The following is a 15,435-nucleotide window of genomic DNA, read 5'->3' as shown; positions in this document are numbered from 1 at the left end:
TTTTAAAGGCACAAAAGCAGTGCAAAATCCCCAAGCAGTGCAAACATATATATCTGTTCAACCTTAATGCATCCAGATTTGAGATGGTGCAATAGGTGGAGCCACGTCGTGTTCACCTAACTTGCACGATGCTGAAGTCATTTGGAGCATAGCCCAGAGAAAGGGAACAGGATCCCTCTAGGATAACAAGGAAAGATGCAAGACCCAAGAACAACATTGATGAAAGCTTCATAAACAAAACAAAATGGATTTTTAACCTTTCTGTGACCATCCCTCCCCTGTCCCCATCCCTTGCCAGCTACAGCAACCACATGGCACATGGTGTCTCCTTTCCTGTGCTTGCACTGCACTTCACATGATGGGACCCCAACCACAGTTCAGATCTCTAAGCATGAAAGTAGTTGAACTTAATAAAACTTTCAGGATTGTAAAACAGAAAGCGTGTTAAGTTTTAAAGCATTAATTAACTTTATTAAGTTACTTGATTTATTAACTAATTAATTGAAATTATGGCACATGATCACGGAACATGTATGAACGAAAAAAAGCATATGCTCCTGTTTTCTTCTAAGGGCAAATCAAGGCGTCCTTCCCAAAAGGATGGGATTGTTTTAAACGCAGAAATCTGCTCAACAAATCCACAGTGTAGGTTCCTGCCCTGCCCCAAGAGAAGACTCCACAGCTGCTTTGAAAGGGAGACACACAAACTCTTGGAGGACATACCTGCAAGGATAATATTCTTTAAAAGGTACAAGGTACAGATTGTCTGAGAAGGGATTACACAAGTACAATATGCTAGTCCCTTTGCCCTCCCTCCCCCCCGTCTCTGAATTTCATTCAAACAAAGCATATTAAGTGTAACTGTATCACACCAACCTCTGAGAAGTCTAAAACCATCAAGTTATTGGTAAGATTGCTTAGCGATGCTTTCCTTAGTGGTAGGAACAATCATCTTTTATACTTCGTATTTAAGTCAATTATTCTGTTTCATAACAACTCAACGAACTGCAGAGCTAAACCAAATCCTTCATTTCCATTAAATGCTGGACAACTAGGAAATAAATACCCATAGTGTGGAAAATAAATCAAAGGGTTTCAAAAGACATCATGCCTTTTCAGCAGGGATAAAAGTGAAAGAGAATGACCTTGTTCTTCACTCTTTCTGGACAGTCTAGCATTAACACAGGAAAGCATTAAGTGCTTACACCTGGGGATAACCCGTGAAGTATCACAGAGCTAAAGAGACAGTTCCAAGAACTCTTGGACCTTGTTTCCAATGGATTTGTTCCCTGTTGGTTAACTTAATTGCACAGAGCTGCTGTGCAAGCTCATCTTTTGTTCAGCACGGGAGAAGTACCACAAGAAAGGTACATTACGAATGTCCTCCTTGAGAGAAAAATGTTCCATGGTGTTCTCCAAAGGAGTAAATTCTTGACCCCGTGGGCTCAACCTCCAGCTCAAATGGTTCAACCATCAACAAAAGCTTTTCTTGTGACAAGGGCACTCCTAAGACTCAAAGCCAGGCTTTCCTCTAGTGGGTAGACTTCTTCCCTTACCTCTCCAGCTGTTCCCACAATGGGCACCTAAAAACGTAGGTGGAAATCAGATCAGCACAGTCATGTCACATAACTTCAACTTCCTTGGAATCTTTCTTTACCAAATTCAGCTGAAATTAGCCAGCAGAGTGAAAACAAACAAACAAAAACAAACAAACAACCTGGGTATTAACATACTGACGCAGGCACATGGACAGAAAGAAACCTAAGAGCAGGTAGCAGACTGGAAATCTCAAGGAACTACCTTGAAAATAATCATACCCAAGCTTTACATTCCACTATCAAAACAATAAACAACACTGATTTAAATACCATGTCTCCAGTGAGGCTTAAGTTCCAATGAGAGCTAAGAGATGCTCTTCCTAAGCAGGGTCTTTATAAGGACATTCTTGTCTCAGAAGAAAGAGGGGAGAAAAAGTTTCAGATGCATTTGGAGGATTCATTAAAAAGGATTTCATAGGCTTAACGTTACAGCTTGGATCGGGGTGGTTTGCAAACCTTGTCTTTCAGCTGTTCCAAGTACCAAGCACAGTAAGATTTCATTGTATGAAAAAAAATCAGCAGTTATACAGTATGTAAGTACAGTTAAAATGTAAATGTGTATTCCATTATGTAAGGTCACTTCTATAAAACAGCTGTCCACGCTAATTAGCAAGCAAAGTAAAGTACTCGGTGTGATTTCCATACTGTCACAGGTAAGCCCATTTGCAGGCTATGAGTTTACAGCCAACTCCTGCGTGCCCCCACACCGTGCCGCACAGAGGTACCCCCAGGCCCCTGCCCAGGAGCCCACCTTGAAAAATCATATGGCATGAAATTAGCTCAGGTGTGCACTCCTTAAAGCTGAAAACAACAGACACCTTGCAAATAAGCCCAGCAAGAGGTAGCTGAATATTATAACCCACTGGTAGCAAATCCCTGCTGTGTTGGTTTTGCCTTTGTAGACCCATGCCCCATATTTTCCCAATTATGTTGGCTACATGGTTTCCACTGGTGTTGCAATAGGAATTACAGACATCTTTGCATGGCATCTCCAACCGCTTGTTTTTACTTTTCCTCCTTTGAAGTGCCACTGATTATTTATGACCCACTCGGGGATTCAAAAGACTTTCCCTCCATAGAGGCCTCTACATGTAAACTGAAGTCTGTTCCTAGCAACAGATTATTATTACTCATGTGTTCAGCCGAGCCAACGCCGTGAACAGAAATGGCAGATTTTTATCTTCGCTGAACTAGTAGTCCAAAGTAGAGCTCCACAATGCAGACTGACTGAAGACTCTTTTCCTTTTTGGTTATTAACAGAGATCTCAGTTTATTATACACTCAGAGAGAAGCAGAAACATTCAAAAGTACAAGTCTTGAGCCTTGCGAAGTACTGTACTACTAAGCCACCTTCTTTTGGTAAACTGTTTTTCTGTAAATCTGTCACAGCCTCCCTAAAGGCAAACCATTCGGACTCAAATCATGATAATATGACCTAAAGAATTATCACAGAAAATCCCTTATATCATTTGGGTTTTTGCTTTTTTACAGTACTTTCTTTTCCCCTCACTTCCAATGTACACATGCCTTCATTAAGTCAGAGAAGTTCACACAGTACTGAAGTTTGATGGTCGTGCTTTCTCCTCAACATTTCATTTACAACAGTTTCACCACTTTTTTCACCCAGTGATGGGGGTGGGGAGGAAGGTCTGTTTAAAGCATGAATTTTCCAAGATCTTTACACTAAAATACTCTCTTTTCTTAACGTCCTACTCCGGATTGCAGTTCATCCCTTCCACATTTAAAATGCTTGCCAACCTTGCTCTGTGAGTGATCTCAGACTGTATACACAGGTCCACAGCTGGAATGGGATCACACAGCAAACATACTGATCTCCTTCCCTTCGGAGCCAGATCCTCAGGTAGAAAAATTCAGGGCAGCACCATTGACAGATCTGCCTTGACTTCTCCCACTTGAGAAGCTGACGACTTCTCTCTGTCTGGCAGGAAAAAAAAGTATTTGCCATCATCCAATAAGTAATAATGGCACATTCTCTGCACATTCCTGGAGGAAGGACTTCCATTAGGCTTCCATCACTTTGAAGGTGATAGGGAAAAGAGGCTATAGCCTTCTGATCCTACATAATACCTTACCACAGTCAGACAGGTATCAGCCGGTCCTTTAATAAGTGGTATTAGAGTATGTGGCATTAGAGAGACACTGCACTGCCTGGGATATTGCTGAAACGAGTCTGGCCTTGAGTCTTCCTAAGCTATCCATAGCTAGAGATGAAGGAATCGAAAAGGGAAAAGTTTGGAAAAGGCTGAACAACTCTGCCCAGAAAGAACCAAGCCCAGCGAGCATTAGATCTGCAAGAGATGTGGAGATGGACACAAAGCTACACCCCACTGCCACACAAATAGTCTCGCTTCATGTGAACTGACACACTGAAACTATATGCACAAGTAAGGACCCCTCCAAAGAGTAAGAGCTGCAAGACCAAGACATCTCTTATTAGTTTATTTATGACAAGCCACAGCAGTACAGTTTTGTTATCCAGGGACTTCCCAGTGATCTATTTATAATTTTTGAAAACATGCCAGGACAAGCATATGAGTATACAAAAGCCACAGCACTTTTTAAGGCCAGCAAATGTTGCTGGTTTGTCTTTGATTTACACATCAGTAATACTTCCTGTTACAGAAGCACAATGGATCTTCTCATTGCATTAATCAATTTAAAAATGTGGTTAGGAAAGTGTCTTTCTTGACCTTTTCTTTTTTTTTGGGGGGGAGTGGTAATATATCAGTCATCCTGGTACAATTACGGTTTGAAAACTGCACTAACTCCGTGCTGTTTTTCACACACAAAAACACAAATGCTTTTATTAACAGAGCTACGCCTTGTTCACATAGTCACAAAAGCTGAGCAATGGAGATGCACGATACATTTGTTTGCCCTCTGAATAAGAGTCTGTCTCACATTTACCTGCTCCCAAGTGGAAATGTAGTGCTGAAGCATACTTACTGAAGTTGGAGAAAACATTCAGTTTTCAACTGGTTTCCAAGTTTTCCCACATCATTAAAAAAAAAAAAAAAAAAAAAAAAACCCAAGAACTGCTCAGAACTCAAAATCGCAGTTGTTAATATAAAAAGGGAGAGCAACGAGCGCGTGGAGGCTCAGAAGGCTGATGCCATCCATGCCCCTTGGTCACCCCAGGGTACGCTCCTATGCAGAAAGCCAAAAATATGACGGTGATTTCATTACTCCACGGAAGTCAAGGGTTTGGACAACAATTCAATATCCAAAACACATTACCTATAAGCATGTCCCAGCCCAAATCTACCTGTGCAATGCTTGGAAGCCTCTGATTTTGTGCAAAAAGCCATGTCATTTGTACAGTGCATCACCACAGGGCCAGAATGGAAAAAGCTTTTCCAAAGCAGGGGTCATTCGCACACCTCCCTGCCGCCGGCACGCCAGCAGTGCCGCAGCCCCAAGGCCGCTTCCCACAGATAACGGGGCTGCAGGGAAGGGTTATCGTAAAAATAACATGAGAAGCACATGCTGGCTCAAGATCTGTGCCGTACCTTGGAATTACATCCAGTGCATAAACACGACCTCTCCCTCCCGGCTCGGTTCACCAGGAAATCAGGCAACGAGATGAACAATTCCTGTTGTTTCACTCCTACGAGCCCTTCTCCATGATCACACAAAAGCTTCCCCAGTCTGACCCCCTTTCCCTGGCTACCTGGGCTCAGGTGAGGCTGGTAGCCAAGCACAGCCACACTCTGCCTGGCCACCTTCTGGCAAAGGGCAAAGTGCAGCGTGGCCATAGCAATCCCAGCGCCGTGGGGCGCAGACAGACCTTTGGTCTTCAGGCATGTAGTTCCCATCACGAAAGCGAAGGGCTGAGCACAGCTCGTCATACCCCTTCCTTGGCGGTTCCTGGCCCAGAGTCAGGTTTTACAATCGAGAAGGGAAGGGGGAGGGAATTGCCTGCAATCAGAGACGGCTTAACTCTCACACAGGGGACTGCCCGATCAGGACAAACTGGACAACGCTGCCTGTTTAACCAAGCAAATAGTATTGCAAGAAGTTCATTCTTTTATTTACAAACGTTTCTTTCTTTCTGCTGGAGTGCAACTAAAATTCTTTGGTTGGTGTTTCAATAGAGACTCACAGCCATTATCACTGGAGCCACTTTATATGGTGTAAAAGGTATTTGAAACAGCAGTATATAAAAACTACACCTGCTTTGTATTAATGACATGATACTAATGAGAATCAGGCTCCTAGTAATATTCTGCCTTTGAAGGAATACAAATGTTTCCTTTCCACTGCCTTCCTAATTCCCTTTTTCCCCAAATAAAGGAAACAGTCAGATGGTTAGCAAACATTATTCTATTGAGTGAAGCTCGCCTAGGCAATAAAATGCCTGGAGTTTCTCAATTAAATCATAAGGCTATTCTTGTTGAGAAATATCTTCCTGAAGAGCAGCTATCTGCTCTTTCAGGAAATTAAGAAAAGGGAAAGGTAGGGATAGCAGTGATCTAAATGCAGGAGTTTTCACTATAGCGGGGACTCATTTTTACAGAGCAAAATCACTGGAAGCGGCAGTGCAATGTTTGCACAACAGACCTCTGCAGACAGAGCCATTGATGGTGTCAGGAAAGGGGAAGAAAGTGAAATGCAATGTGTATTTGGGAACCAGAAGAGAAAGGGCATGTCTCATGCTAAACCTATCTGCTTTGGCAGTATTCCTGTAAAGATCACGAACTTGTTTTGATCACTAAATATAGCAGAGAAAAGGAATCTACTGCAAGTAGCTGTCTCTGGCAGCTCTTGCTGTTTTACACAGGCAGAAGGAGAACACAAAAGAGAGATTTGTCAAGCAAACGGCAAACGAAGCTTGCCAAAATTTGAAGGGCAAATTACAATTTAAATGATAGGTCCTACCCTGGCAGCTGTGAATTCATCAGCTGCTCTCTCAAGCATGTCCCATTGAGGGTACAGCAATGCAAACCACTACTCTTCCCCTAGCACACCTCTGCTCTGACCTGGAAGGGCTGCCTCTCCAAAAAGTGAGATTTTTTTTCAAGTCCATATAATTCTTTCAGCTGAAAATTCCCCCTAAAATGCTAGTCAGGGTCTTGTTTATTTGTTTGTGTTTCCACCTCACACACTTCAAGGTTTGTGGGCAAAGCAGCCTTTCCATGAGTGCAGCCTGTACATTTGCAAGTCTGCGCCGGTTTTGCACACATGAAAAGGGCCTTTTGACGGTGCTGCCCCCCACACTGACTCTGTGGGACCCTCCGCTGTGGGAGAAAACCAGCGTTTTGCTGGGGCAACTCAGCAGAGCCTCTGCCCCGCTCCGCAAAGTAAAGCACTTCTGTTTACTGCTTAAGACAAATAAAACATCTTTCTTGTTGCTTTAGAAAAAAAAAAAAAAAACACAAAAAAACACCACACACACAAACCTAAGTCTCTGATTCATAGCATAGTTTCAAGCCTGTAGAATAACTTTTTGTGCGCAATGAAAACCATGCCAAACACTGTTATTCTTACCAGTACTGTTGCCAGAGAGAACCAAACAGCCAACCTGCACATAAACAACCCAAGACAATAAACTTGGTGCTTCACATAACCTGCTAGAATAAACTGTCCCCACTATCTAATATAAAAAAAAATCCAGTTGCAATTGCAAAGCCAAGGACTCCAAATTAGAAATAGCCCAGACTAAAGGATGCCTTACTTATTTCAGGTATTCCCCTTCTGCACATGCAGGACAACAGTGTCTCCTCATCAGTGCCTGAATCACAGAGCTGTCCCAGCTGCTTTTGGTGAAAATCAGGATTTCTTGCAACGGAGACAAAACAGAACAAATGCCCGTGAGCCCCATGAATCTCCCTCGCTGAGAGGCAGCAATATTACTAACACAAAAGTTACTTATGGACAAGTTCAGTCAAGCAACAGCGAGCGTGTGTTGCGTAAGCAGCGCGGCTGTACCATCCTCCCCAGGGCCCGGCAGCCGCGGCAGCACCACGGCCCAGCAGGTGAGAGGAGCCACGACCCACGTCTGGCCACCCGAGCCAGCCCCAGCCCACTCAAGTGTGTTTCTGCACAGAGACGTGTCTCTCGGAGTCACCATCCCGGACAAAATTCTGGCACTGAGCTGTCGTGACTGCCGACGCAAGTCCTTGGAACAGGATGTGCCTCAATTTCCTTACAATCCACGCACTGGCTTCGGTGCAGTAAACTCCTGGACTGGCTTTTTGGAGAATCTTTGCAAGAAGAAACATGTTCGGAGTAACCTCCAAGATTTTCAAAGGTGACGCTTTCACCCGCAAATGTTATCCTTAAAGCCATTACAAGTCTACCTACAGACGCGGTAAGGCACAACTGCTCTGCAGGAGCAGTGTTTGCTCATACCTACGTTACACAAGGATCTGCTTCCTCCCCCGTAGAAACTGTTGAGGTGCCCTGGGCACATAACTGGGAAGAAAATCCAGATTTTTCACTCCCCCAAAACAAAGCCGGCTCCGCTGTTACCTCCCTCTTACAACAAGCTCTGCTTTCCCCATCCCAGGGGTATTTCATCACCAACATCCCACCCAGTCCTGCGTAAGAAACAACACTGCAAACAATCTAACAGATAGCTTTTTTTCCTTTAAAAACAAACAACAAACCCTAAACCTGCCAGTGTGCTAACTGTGAAACCACTTGTTACAGTCTAAGAGGTTGATGAAGCAGGATGACAATACTAGGAAATACCTGGAACTGATCTTCTGTGTTTATTTCTGGAGGCTGGCTTTTCTCCCAGCTCTTATTTAATAGTTTGCTCCTTCCCTCCCCTCCCCAGTTGTTCTCTCTGGGATCAAATTGCAATTTGTTTCACCTCTAGGAGTTCACCATGGACCCCCTAAGCAGAACGTCAGGAATCAAATCCTGGCTCAGACAACACATTCTTTCTATTTCACTGCTATCATATTATTTCTCACATATCAAAAAAAGATAGGAGAACGCTGTGGTATTTGCCTGAAATCAGAAGTGCACAAGATCTGTTTAACACTCAGTACTTGCCTGTACTTCATATCTCTGCTATACAAGCAAATTCCTTCAACAGATTCTCCCCCTAGAAACTCAGCTCATTCAGTAAAAGAACTCTTTCTGCTATAAACTAATTCTTCACACAGGAGGAATTTTATCCTTAACCTCCCTGGTCTACCTACACAGATAGTTAGGCTTTTTCCAGAAGAGCTCGTGATTTCTTTTTTCCATTCTGCTAAATAACAGCAGTGGCAGCGACACTTCGGGGTAGGCCAGGTCACAGCTCCCTGTGTGGCTCCAAAACAATTTGCATTTAGATACACATTGCAAGGTTTAAGTATGTCTCCCTAAAGAGCTTCTACACATCATCTGAACACCACTGAACAATCACACATGCTGTCCGAGGCCACTGCAAGCCTGAACTGTAGCACGTTTACTCCCAGGTTTAGCCGTTTGCGATTGAGAGCACACACACTACCATCCACACCAGCCCGGCAGATACACAATAAATCAGCTCTATGCCTGAACCCTGGATTTTTGGAACAGAAAGGACAGGGAAAGGAGGATGACTGACAGGCTATTAAATATTGCAAAAAGTTTCCACAAAAAGGAAACGAGTACCTACCGGGTGCCGTCCGCCGCCAAGAGCCAGGCGGCCGGTGTCGCCCCCGGGACAGCAGCAGATTGCACGGCAGCTGCAAGGAGCCGGGGCAGGACCGCACCTCCGGCAGCCCGCGGTCATCCTCATCGCTTCCACCTCTGCCGCTAACCCGATGTGCGACCTTCAAAAAGCCACCGCGCAAATCCCTTTCGGCCTCTTATTTATAGCAGAAGCTTGTCTGGTGCTGTGGGTCCAGCCCAAAGCTTTTCTGAATCCAATAACTGACCAAGGGAGGAGGAAGGCTTTGACCTGGACATTGCTGTCCGCTTTCGTGTAAAGCCCTCCAGGCACGCTGCCTTCAGCTGCACAACCTACACGGACGCCGAGCCTGGCAGAAATGAGGACACTAGGAGCCCTCCTAGAATCTCTGCTGAGACATGAGACACTTTGGCCGAGATTCAGCTCTCCTGACATTAAACAGCTACGAGAGAGATGCCTCCGAGCGCGTTCATTGTTTGAACTCTGCAGACACAATGGAGAGAAACAGGCACTTTTAGGGCAGTTTGTCCAATGTATTTTTAGATGTCCAATGCAATGTAGATGAATCATGGCCCAAAAGTGTTTGCTTCTCTTTATTGACTACGAAAGGAGTCTGGACAACTGTCTCTCACACAGATAGTTATGCTGTGGTTTGGCAAGATGAATCTCACCCTTTTAAATTGGGGGAAAGGAAGTGAGCAAAGAAGCACCTCCATTGGTTTACATGTAAGTGAAAAAGAGCATCTCCACCAGAGACACATTGTGCAAGTGGTCTGTGCTTCTAACCCTCATAAACATCTTGTAACTAGACAATGTGCAACCACCTTCAACAAGAGGGCTTGGCTTTGCTAGAAGAGCTTCATTTAGTTGTTGAACTTGAAGCTTTCATCAGATACGCCTACAACCAAAGCTCCACGTTGCTCACTACACAAAAGCCTCGAAGAAGCAGGACGCGCCTCTGGTGGGGCAGCTTTCATTTCTCTCTCAGCATCATTTAGGTGGTTAGTAACAGCAAAAAACAAGAAGTATCAGCAATGCAAACTGAACCGAACCCATTTCTGAAGTGTCCTGACAACCACTTCGTGGCCAGTTGTACACAGGCCATTCTCTGCAGACCAACAAGGCATGTTCAGCAGCGTATTCATTCCCCTCTCTCTGCCTCACTATTTCGCTCCATCATTCACTAAGTTCTTGTCTTTCCCTTAGCCAACAACAGGTCAAATGATTCAGAAAACAAAACTTTTTCCTGTGAAACCCACATTTTTCCCTCCTCCCTACACTTCCATGAAAGTAATTACAAGGGCTTTGTTTTCCATCTTAATTGTCATTTCCTTTGATAGAACTTGCAGCCTGAGTCTTAAAGCTCAAGTAACTAATACCATTATTTTCTCTTCTTCCCCATCCCTGGCCACAAACAGTATTGCTTGTATCAGGGTCAGCAGTTCCTTAAAAACCTCTCGAGCCAATCTGTGCGGCTGCATTGTGTAGGGAGTTATCAGCAGGCTGCAGGAAGGTTCAAAAGCAAACATGCCTCCCTACAAGAGACCAGAGACTGAAGTTAAGCCCAGAGTCAAAGCTCTGCCCCATTTCCCCTCCTGTGGGGAGATAACAGCCTGTTCTGCACCAGCCCTTTTCCCCAGCGCAGTTTTCTGCTCCCCTCCTGTCTGCCCAGGTGAGCTAAACAGAAGCTATTTTCCCCATTCCCTCTTCTGCCCCTGTCCTGGCGCTTGAGCATCTCTGCAGAAGCGACTGGCTTCATCTCCTGCTGTGAACTGTGATTTAGGTGATCTGTAAAGGTTGTCTTCTTCATATCCTCGACAACAATGGGACTTGTGAGCAAACCGTGAAGGTCGAAGAAGCTGGCCAGGATTCAGAGACACTGTGTTTAGCCTTCCCATCTCTACTTCACAATCCCTTCACAGACAAAACACTGCAGACATTGGGGGTCTTTCCCCTCTAGACATTATCTCAAGCCAAAATACGTTCATCCTTCACAGCGACCACTTGCTGCTGACACCCTTTGTGCTCCACAGGACACGAGTCAGTCCAGGAAAGGCAGGCAGTCAAATCCACGTCCTATGGGGTAACATACACCATCTTTCTTGATTCATAGCCCAGTAGGTATAATCTCCTGCTCCTCCTGGGGAAGCTGCACGTCTGCACGGGAGGGATTGAGGTGATCATAACCTGTCCCTTAGCATGGACATACCACTTGTATTCCCAGACATATTACATATATTTATGCTCCAGACCAAGTCAGCCACATTAGCTGAAGTAAAAAACTCCCCCAGACCCAAGCCGGGTGCCAATCCCCTCCACTGAGCACAGCCGGCAAAAATCAGATCAACCTGAACTTCCAGCGGCTCTGTGGCCACCTGTCTCAGTTCCAGGAGTCTTCCACCCACACTGGCCAGGGATGAAATTCAGGCAAAGGAAGATTAAGTGAGAGGTATATGAAATGTCACCTTCTCCTTAATCACAGCTTATGGATTCAGTCCCAAAGCGTTACTCATGCAGTGCTCCACACGTATAATCCCACCACCTAATCCAACTACTTGTTCAAACAGGCACGTTGCTAGGAGTGGGTCGTTGCCATCACTGCCTACATTTCCAGCATTCCTCCAAGACCACGTCCTCTCCCACATCTAAAAGTCCCACGACGGTTCAAAATAAACCGCGGGAAAGCTGGGGCAAGTGTGGTAGCACACACGGTTCATTCCTTCACCATGAGAAACAACGCAACTCATCGCAACCTGAGAGGTGCTCTCCCACGCTGCCAGATCACGTTGGGGAAACACTTCAGTTGTGGTAAACAACAGATAGGCATCTCTCTGCACATACACAGAGAAAGCATCTCAGCTGGTAGACTTTTAAAACCAGTATTTATTGTGCCCCGGGGAAGAAAATAAATTGGGTAAATGGGCTGAAAGGCAGAGCTTCGCTAGCAAGAGCTTGGATCGTCTCTCTGCATCTCTCCATACAAACCCCACCATTGAGAGTCCAGATCCAAAACAGAGCCCCAGTTGCTAAGAAAACAGCACTGCAAACAGATGTCAGGAGATGATTCATGGAGTAAGGGCATATCCCTGTACTACAGATAAACCAAAATGAATGAGGCTCTTTATACCTGATCCTCCAAGCTGTGCTTCTTCATTCTCTCTTTGGGATTTCCTCTTTAATTCATTTCTATATTCAGACGGCGAGAAAACTGAGAGGAGCTGAACTCACTCTTTATGGAATTAATTACTGGTAAAGGGGTTTTACGATGCATATAATGAACTCAGTAAAAGGGCTAAACTGTGGCCCATTTTTCCCCTGAAACAAAGCATTTTTCTCCTGAAACAAGAAGCAACTTTGCTCAAAAACCTATCAGAAGAAATAACATAAAACCCAGTCAAAAACTGCAAAGGAACAAAAGTAACAATTTTCTTCTTTCGTTATTTTCCCTTATACCATAAAACTTAAAATTAACAACTAGGGAGATAACGCATTTTCAACCTATTAGATCATTAGCGAGTAATGCATGCCACTTCTTGAATTACTTCATTGTGTCTGTGGTTAAAATCTTTGCCTGACAAATAAGTGAAAAATAGCTTGCACACTACGGGACTGGCCGAGTGCTACTGACACCAAGAGAGATCTCATTTATTTTAACAAACTTTTGATCAGATTTCGAGAAGAATATTTCCTTTACTCCTCTTAAACCATCATGTTCAATTCTTAATAAGTTATGATATTAACAGCCCTTATAATACAGTTTCCCGAGGTTATTTGCAGAGAACTGTTTAAATAAAGGAACTTTGCTATATGTTTTTATAGATAACCACATTAAAAAGGCAATTATCATTCATTACCCTTCATCATGAAGAAGGGATGAACAAACATTTGTACACTGCTGAATACGTGTTTGTATGGCATCTCGCACAAGGGGGGTCGAAACCCTGCCACGGTACACATCAGTACAGGGCAATACACTCCTTGTGGTCATTGCCGTTTATTTTGTCACACCCCTGTGTCACTGCCCATCCCTCTCTCCTTCATCTCATCCCCATTGCCCTTGCCAGCAGGTGCCAGAGCTGCTGCTCCTGTCACCTCGCGCTCACTCCACACCACCCCGTCCCCTCCTGCTACGACATGCTGCTTTGGAAATCAATTATTTAGGCTGCCCTGATTTCAAGGCGAGGTGGCTGTGTGTGTGCCTGTGGGCAGCATTAGCAGCCACCGCCGTGCTCCTTGTCAGAGCCATAAAACCACCTCAGAAGTGGCCGAAGCCCATGACTCAGCTACCCAGGCGCCAGAGGCCACGTGTGTCCCCTCTGCAGGTTTTGCATTTCAACCAGAGGTATAAACAGATGCACCCGCCAAGCTACAGTTTTGTTAGCTTGGCCAACAGTCGCAATAAGCAGCCAAGATCCTGCACGTGGCACATACGTCTTTGTCTGTCTGTCTTGTGATGGGAGATCACGCTGAAAGCTTGAAAGCTGAAAGGGAGGAAGAAGAGAGAATGATGGAAAGAGTGGGCATAGAAGAGACAGGACACAAGGCATCCTGAAAGAGGGAAGCAGAGGCGTGAGGAACACACAGTCACTGACCTGACAAAGGTTGTGAGAAACTCTCAAACTTGCTCAAAGTTTTTTTCCCATACATTTTGAATAACCCAAGTTATGCGCACCTGCTCTATCTCCCAATTCCTCCAGCAGCTCTCAGGCAAAAAAGAGAAGAAAAATTACTCCATTTTTGGGGGACAGGGAGAGGACTGAGATGAAAGGAGGACAGAAAGCCCTCCCTTAAATCCATGCACACACAGCACCCGACACGAAGTCAGCACCAAGTTACGGCCACCCCACGTGCTGCATCCCATGGGCCACAGTAACACAGATCTGTAATAACTGCCCTGAGTGGAAATCAGAGGCTGGCAGGTGTCCTTGAAAGGTGGGAGGGAGGGAAGGCAGGAGGGAGGACAGCACGCAAGGCAGGGATGAGAAAGGAGCCCATGGGAAGCACAGAAAGTGCAAGCCCTCAGCAGGCAATGTTTTACCCTGGGCAGTGGCAGCGACCTGGCAGAGATAACACAGACACTGAAGAAACGCCTGTACCTCCTGTGGCCCTCGCAGGAAAGTAGTTACTCCCTTTCCCGAGAACTTTGCCTGAATAAGTACCCCCATCAGTTTCCAAACACACAACCCAAGAGATAGCGACTTTGTAAGTGACAGCCCACGCACCCACGCCAGACACGGAGTTGCGGGGAAGCGCCGTTTACCTGCACGCACCCCCCCGTGCGCTCCCGCTCCCTGGGCTCTCTCGCCCCCGCCTCAACACAAGCCGCCTCCGGCCAGCAACCGGGGAAAGCGCCGGCAGCGCTGCGGGCCGGACATCGCTGCGGGGCGGGCCGGGCCCGGCGGGGGCGGCAGTTCCCACAAAACGCGGCTCCCGCCGCCGGCCGCGCTCCGCCGAGCGAACTCCCGCCGCTGCCCCGCAGTTGCGTTTTCACCATTTCCCCCGCGAAACGGCTGCGGGACGGGGAGAACCCGCTCCGGGAGCGGGGTCTCAACGCGCCCCGCCGTGCAGCGGCGTCCCGCGGGGGCCGCGGGCGGTGCCGAAGGTGAAGCCGGCACCGAGGGAACAAAGGCGGCGGGGAACAAAGAGCGGCAGGTACCGGCGCGGCGGAGCGGAGGGGAGCGGGGCCGGGCGGGGCGGCGGCACCGGCGGGGCCGGGGGTCGGTGGGGCCGGGGCCGGGTCGGGCAGAGCCGCCGCTCCCCGCACAAAGGCGCGGACGGGCCGCGCCGCAACTTCCCGCGGGCGGGTCCCGGCGGGGCAGACTCACCGCGGGCGCAGTCCCGGCATCGGCGGCGGCGGGCGCGGGTGGTGGCGGCGAGGGCGGGCGGGAGGACGAGGAGGAGGAGGACGACGAGGAGGAGGGACCGGCCGCTCCCCGCCCCGGCCGCTGCCAAGCGAGCGGGCGGGCGGGAAGGCGGCGCGGCCCCCGCAGCCCGGCCCGGCGGCGCTCCGCCTCCCCCCGCCGCGGCGGGAGGGCCCGGCGTGCCGGGGCTGGGGGGGCCTCGTGGGGCGGCCTCTGTCCCCCGCGGCTGGGAGGACACGCGTGTGGTGTCTGCCCGCGGCGGGAGCTGCCGTCGCTTTGCAGTTCCCGGAGCACCCCGGGTGTCCCCGCGGCTGTGCGTGTTCCGTGGGGTCCCCGGCTCCCCACG

At 47.2% G+C, this 15,435-nt stretch overlaps 1 protein-coding gene across 4 annotated transcripts in view; it reads right to left on the bottom strand.

Annotated features, from left to right (window-relative positions):
• The window catches only part of SYNE2 (spectrin repeat containing nuclear envelope protein 2), a 198,803-nt gene extending 183,649 nt beyond the window's left edge, over positions 1-15,154 (bottom strand). For 3 of the 4 annotated variants that reach the window (XM_065635633.1, XM_065635635.1, XM_065635637.1), the window contains exon 1: positions 15,054-15,154. The gene's annotated coding sequence lies outside the window, so the exon portion shown is untranslated. Of the gene's footprint in view, positions 1-9,213; positions 9,464-15,053 lie in introns of those variants that run through there. The other variant, XM_065635634.1, reaches the window with a different exon arrangement.
• Between the last annotated feature and the right edge of the window lie 281 nt (positions 15,155-15,435).

This window comes from Caloenas nicobarica, chromosome 5 (genome assembly GCF_036013445.1).
Source record: "Caloenas nicobarica isolate bCalNic1 chromosome 5, bCalNic1.hap1, whole genome shotgun sequence".
Lineage (NCBI taxonomy): Eukaryota > Metazoa > Chordata > Aves > Columbiformes > Columbidae > Caloenas > Caloenas nicobarica.
The sequence above is the reverse complement of the archived record's forward strand: the minus strand, read 5'-3'. Positions and strand labels throughout refer to the sequence as shown.